This window comes from Aythya ferina, assembly GCF_964211825.1.
Source record: "Aythya ferina genome assembly, chromosome: 11".
Taxonomy (NCBI): Eukaryota; Metazoa; Chordata; class Aves; order Anseriformes; family Anatidae; genus Aythya; species Aythya ferina.
Genome location: NC_140307.1, coordinates 23,176,961 through 23,183,613, shown reverse-complemented (window position 1 = coordinate 23,183,613; position 6,653 = coordinate 23,176,961). Strand labels below are relative to the sequence as shown.

Below are 6,653 nucleotides of genomic sequence, written 5' to 3'. Positions count from 1 at the left end.
ACGCTTTAAATGCTTACGACTCCGTCATCTTCGTTCGGATCTTCACACACACAGTTACGGGCAAAATATAGTGCTGCAGCTGGCAAGGGAGCTGAAAAAAAGAATCAGAAACGTTGCTTACCTTTATTCAGGTTCAAGATGCCATTAGTTCCGACCTGACTCAAACAGCAGCCACCAAATGGTGGGGGTGCCTCTCCTAGATCAAACCAGAAATCAGGAACCAAAGCCCTCCCGGACGAGCGCCCACTTGTAATAAATGACTGGGTCCCAAATAGGATTGCAATTGAAATTTACAATTTATTAAATGAATAGAGGTAAGCAAGCAGCGCTGGGTGCGCCAGGAGTCTCTGCTCCACCAAGACGCACACAAGTTACATCAGGCGGCTGGTTTTTATGCTGCTAGGCTAATACATATTCATTACTACTTCTACAAAAGGCAGGGTTATTCTAATTAGTTCCCAGAATCCAAACCCTCCCACTGGTGCAGGCGTTATCAGTCTCCGGTGGTCCCTCTGGGGGCCGCTCGTACTGAAGGCTCGTAGTCTTCCTCCCAGGCTTTTCTCTTGTCCATCTCCTTTGTCCATCTTGGCTGGATGGCAGACACTTGCATAGTGTCCCATGCAACAGTTGTAATAGTTAGCAGTTATTCTGAAACCCCTTTGTTCTCTTATCCCCTATTGACCCGAATTGCTGGACCATTCCTTTGCAAGATTCAAGAACTATATATATTAACCACTCTGGTTTTCTCAGACTTTTCATCATATCATGCGGCCCTAGCATTGTTCCATATTGACACGAATCAGATGAACTCATTTCACACTGTTAAGCTGTCTTATCACTGCAAGCATAGCTCAATACCACTTTCCTTCCCTCTACAGGATGTAACTGCGCAAAAACAACATTTTTATTCCCACAACCTTGATCCCCTTACCCTGAAATCCTTATTCCCCTTAAACCTAACAACTCTAACCACAACCCTAACCCTTATTATCAACCCCCTAACGCTAATGACACTGACCTTAATCCAAACCCCAAACTGCCCCTAACCCCAGACAACCAACAACGAAACACACACACACAAAGATGGAAACTACAAAAAAGGCAAAACCCACGATACAGGCCCCAAATCACAAATACGCAACCAAAATGCTACAGAAAAGCCCCAGATGCAGGCCCCAAATGCTACTGCTAGGCCTCAAAAGCTCAAGATGCATCCCAAAGCAAAAATGCAGGCCCCAAACGTTACAGAAAAGCCCCCAAACCCAGGCTGCACAAGTCTACAAGCAGGCCCCAAACTGCCAACAGAAGCAGGCACCAACCACACCCAGATGCAGACCCCAACTGCCCACAAGCAGCTCCTACCCCACCACCCCCTCCCAAGAACTGGACTCCACCCAGACACTGGCCCAAGACCCGGACCCGACCCCCGCCAACCTCCCTACCCTCCCCCCGACACAGGTGTACAAGCAGCTCACAACCCGCCCCTTCAGAGACCGGTCCCACTCCCCCCACCCCCCCCAAGACACGGGATGCAGAGGTGTACAACCAACTCCCAACTCCCTCCCCCTCAAAGGGAGGCCCCAAAGACCCCCAAATGGAGGCTCCTAGAGTGAACAAACAGCTCCCAACTTCCCCAGGCACAGGCCCACCCCCCCCCCCCCCCAAACACAGGCCACAGAGGTGTATAAACAGCCCAGACCCCCCTCCAAGACCATGGCCCCTATAGTGTACAAGCAGCTCCCAACCACCCACAGATGCAGGCCCCAACCCTTCTCAAAAGGGAGGCACCTAGAATGCATGAGCAACTCCCAACCAGCCTAAACATAGGTCCAAAAGTGCACAAGCAGCTCCCAACCCCCCTCAAATACAGACCCCAAAAGTGTACAAGTAGCTCCCCGCCAGAGACAGGACCCAAAGGTGTACAACCAGTTCCCAACACCCCTGAGACACAGGCCCCAACCGCCCCCCCAGACACAGCGACCCAAATTCTACAAGCAGCTCCCAACCCCTGCCAGGCAGGCCCCCTACCCTATACAAGCAGCTCCCAATCCTCCTCCCCCCCCCCGAGGGAGGCCCCCAAGGCCCCCACAAACACAGGCCCCTACAGTGTACAGGCAGCTCCCAGCCACCCCCAGATGCTGGCCCCAAAGTTGTACAAACAGCTCCCAGCCACCCTGCAGAAACAGATTCCTACATTGTACAAGCAGTTCCCAGCCCGCTAGACACAGGCCCTGACCCCCCACACATGCAGGCCCCAAAGGTGTACAAGCAGCTCCCACCCCTCCCCCAGACGCAGGTCCCAAGCCCCCCCCCCCAAACACAGGCCCCTACAACCAGCACCCAACCCCCTACCCCCGATGCCAGGCCCAAAGGTGTAGAAGCAGCTCCAAACCTCCTCCCTCAACCCAGGCTCCAACAGTGTACAAGCACCTCCCAACCAACCCTCCCCTTCCCCCCCCCCCCCCCCACCCCCCGACACAGGCTCCAAAGGAATACAAAGAGCTCCCACCCCTCCCCCAGATGCTGGTCTCAACCCCCCCCCCGCCCCCAGAAGCAGGCCCCAAAGGTGTAGAGTCAGCTCCCAACCCCCTCAATGCCGGCCCCAAGGGTCTACAAGCAGCTCCCCCCTTGCCCCCAGATACCGGCCCCCAGACACAGACCCCAAAAGCCTAATCACAGGCCCTGAACTCTAGAGGCAGGCTCCAAAACCCAGGACAAAGCCCCAGTGGTTCGAGACAGGGCCCAAATCCCAGACACAGGCCCCAAACGCTAAACATATGCCAAAAAAAGTATTAGTGCTGGTGCCAAATGTTACAGACAGGCCCAAAAGCCCGAGATGCTCAAGGCTGAGACGTAACTTGGCTTTCTGAATTACTGGAAAGCAGCTTTCATTCTCAGATAATTGTGTGCAGGCTAGATAGGATGGGGCTTCAGGCACCTCTTCACCTGAGGAAACACTGGTAATTTGCTCCCTTTCTTCTGGTCTCTGGTCTTTGATTTTGTCTGACCCATCTAGGAATTTTACTATGGCAATTCCCATAGCCCTTGGTTACCTTAGTAAGAGTGTCTTGCAGGGGGTCGAGGACCTATCACACACCCACAAATCCTATAGGAATCCCTTCGGTCCTTCACCGGCCAAGTCCCTCACAGGAGATTGGAACTGCGGTTAGAAGACCTCCACAATCGCTTCAGAACTAAGTTCCATCTCAGTCACACTCTTACACACACAGGCAACCGAACCCCACCCAACCGAACGGTATGCGCTTTAAATGCTTACGACTCCGTCATCTTCGTTCGGATCTTCACACACACAATTATGGGCAAAATATAGTGCTGCAGCTGGCAAGGGAGCTGAAAAAAAGAATCAGAAACTTTGCTTACCTTTATTCAGGTTTAAGATGCCATTAGTTCCGACCTGACTCAAACAGCAGCCACCAAATGGTGGGGGTGCCTCTCCTAGATCAAACCAGAAATCAGGAACCAAAGCCCTCCCGGACGAGAGCCCACTTGTAATAAATGACTGGGTCCCAAATAGGATTGCAATTGAAATTTACAATTTATTAAATGAATAGAGGTAAGCAAGCAGCGCTGGGTGCGCCAGGAGTCTCTGCTCCACCAAGACGCACACAAGTTACATCAGGCGGCTGGTTTTTATGCTGCTAGGCTAATACATATTCATTACTACTTCTACAAAAGGCAGGGTTATTCTAATTAGTTCCCAGAATCCAAACCCTCCCACTGGTGCAGGCGTTATCAGTCTCCGGTGGTCCCTCTGGGGGCCGCTCGTACTGAAGGCTCGTAGTCTTCCTCCCAGGCTTTTCTCTTGTCCATCTCCTTTGTCCATCTTGGCTGGATGGCAGACACTTGCATAGTGTCCCATGCAACAGTTGTAATAGTTAGCAGTTATTCTGAAACCCCTTTGTTCTCTTATCCTCTATTGACCGGAATTGCTGGACCATTCCTTTGCAAGATTCAAGAACTATATATATTAACCACTCTGGTTTTCTCAGACTTTTCATCATATCATGCGGCCCTAGCATTGTTCCATATTGACACGAATCAGATGAACTCATTTCACACTGTTAAGCTGTCTTATCACTGCAAGCATATCTCAATACCACCTTCCTTCCCTCTACAGGATGTAACTGCGCAAAAACAACATTTTTATTCCCACAACCTTGATCCCCTTACCCTGAAATCCTTATTCCCCTTAAACCTAACAACTCTAACCACAACCCTAACCCTTATTATCAACCCCCTAACGCTAATGACACTGACCTTAATCCAAACCCCAAACTGCCCCTAACCCCAGACAACCAACAACGAAACACACACACACAAAGATGGAAACTACAAAAAAGGCAAAACCCACGATACAGGCCCCAAATCACAAATACGCAACCAAAATGCTACAGAAAAGCCCCAGATGCAGGCCCCAAATGCTACTGCTAGGCCTCAAAAGCTCAAGATGCATCCCAAAGCAAAAATGCAGGCCCCAAACGTTACAGAAAAGCCCCCAAACCCAGGCTGCACAAGTCTACAAGCAGGCCCCAAACTGCCAACAGAAGCAGGCACCAACCACACCCAGATGCAGACCCCAACTGCCCACAAGCAGCTCCTACCCCACCACCCCCTCCCAAGAACTGGACTCCACCCAGACACTGGCCCAAGACCCGGACCCGACCCCCGCCAACCTCCCTACCCTCCCCCCGACACAGGTGTACAAGCAGCTCACAACCCGCCCCTTCAGAGACCGGTCCCACTCCCCCCCCCCCTCCCCAAGACATGGGATGCGGAGGTGTACAACCAACTCCCAACTCCCTCCCCCTCAAAGGGAGGCCCCAAAGACCCCCAAATGGAGGCTCCTAGAGTGAACAAGCACCTCCCAACTCCCCCAGGCACAGGCCCACCCCCCCCCCCAAACACAGGCCACAGAGGTGTATAAACAGCCCAGACCCCCCTCCAAGACCATGGCCCCTATAGTGTACAAGCAGCTCCCAACCACCCACAGATGCAGGCCCCAACCCTTTTCAAAAGGGAGGCACCTAGAATGCATGAGCAACTCCCAACCCCCCTCAAATAAAGACCCCAAAAGTGTACAAGTAGCTCCCCCCCAGAGACAGGACCCAAAGGTGTACAACCAGTTCCCAACACCCCTGAGACACAGGCCCCAACCCCCTCCCCAGACACAGGGACCCAAATTCTACAAGCAGCTCCCAACCCCTGCCAGGCAGGCCCCCTACCCTATACAAGCAGCTCCCAACCCTCCCCCCCCCCCCCGAGGGAGGCCCCCAAGCCCCCCACAAACACAGGCCCCTACAGTGTACAGGCAGCTCCCAGCCACCCCCAGATGCTGGCCCCAAAGTTGTACAAACAGCTCCCAGCCACCCTGCAGAAACAGATTCCTACATTGTACAAGCAGTTCCCAGCCCGCTAGACACAGGCCCTGACCCCCCACACATGCAGGCCCCAAAGGTGTACAAGCAGCTCCCACCCCTCCCCCAGACGCAGGTCCCAAGCCCCCCCCCCCAAACACAGGCCCCTACAACCAGCACCCAACCCCCTACCCCCGATGCCAGGCCCAAAGGTGTAGAAGCAGCTCCAAACCTCCTCCCTCAACCCAGGCTCCAACAGTGTACAAGCACCTCCCAACCAACCCTCCCCTTCCCCCCCCCCCCCCCCGCCCCCCGACACAGGCTCCAAAGGAATACAAAGAGCTCCCACCCCTCCCCCAGATGCTGGTCTCAACCCCCCCCCCGCCCCCAGAAGCAGGCCCCAAAGGTGTAGAGTCAGCTCCCAACCCCCTCAATGCCGGCCCCAAGGGTCTACAAGCAGCTCCCCCCTTGCCCCCAGATACCGGCCCCCAGACACAGACCCCAAAAGCCTAATCACAGGCCCTGAACTCTAGAGGCAGGCTCCAAAACCCAGGACAAAGCCCCACTGGTTCGAGACAGGGCCCAAATCCCAGACACAGGCCCCAAACGCTAAACATATGCCAAAAAAAGTATTAGTGCTGGTGCCAAATGTTACAGTGTCTGTAAAAAAAAAAAAAGCCCAAAAGCCCGAGATGCTCAAGGCTGAGACGTAACTTGGCTTTTTGAATTACTGGAAAGCAGCTTTCATTCTCAGATAATTGTGTGCAGGCTAGATAGGATGGGGCTTCAGGCACCTCTTCACCTGAGGAAACACACTGCCATCAGGCACCGCTGTGCCAGACAAGCTTGTTCTGCTAGAACACCCTACTCAGATGCACTGTGGCATTCAAGTGAACTGCTTTCATGCAAATATAACGACTGATGTTACAACCCACCTTGCCTGTGGCACCTGATGAACAGAAGAGTAAGCCACCGCAGCGCTTCAAAACCATCCCTGCACGTGCCGCTCCTTGTCGCTCTCTGGCCTTATCTCATATCCTTATCCACTTCTGTGGAGAGCCTGCCACGGCACCTGCAAAGCAAGACGGACACCTTTCATAGTCACCTTGTGCTACTTGGTCGTTCTGCTCCAACCCAGCTCATGACCAGCCCATCTTCTTACACAGCTCTTCAGAGTGCAGTTTGCTCCTTTGAGCCTGTGCGAGACACCTGTGAAAGAAAAAGAAACGCATAGGCCGATGCAGCATCCAAAGACACAGCACAACTAGGTAAGTTACT

At 53.3% G+C, this 6,653-nt stretch overlaps 1 long non-coding RNA gene across 1 annotated transcript; it reads right to left on the bottom strand.

Moving 5' to 3' along the window:
• Nucleotides 1–3,537: 3,537 nt before the first annotated feature.
• LOC311442496 lies at nucleotides 3,538–6,447 on the bottom strand. The gene is made up of 2 exons (XR_014696668.1): nucleotides 6,311–6,447; nucleotides 3,538–3,863 (listed from the first exon to the last, which is right to left on the bottom strand). It is a non-coding gene; the product is annotated as an uncharacterized lncRNA (long non-coding RNA).
• Nucleotides 6,448–6,653: the final 206 nt, after the last annotated feature.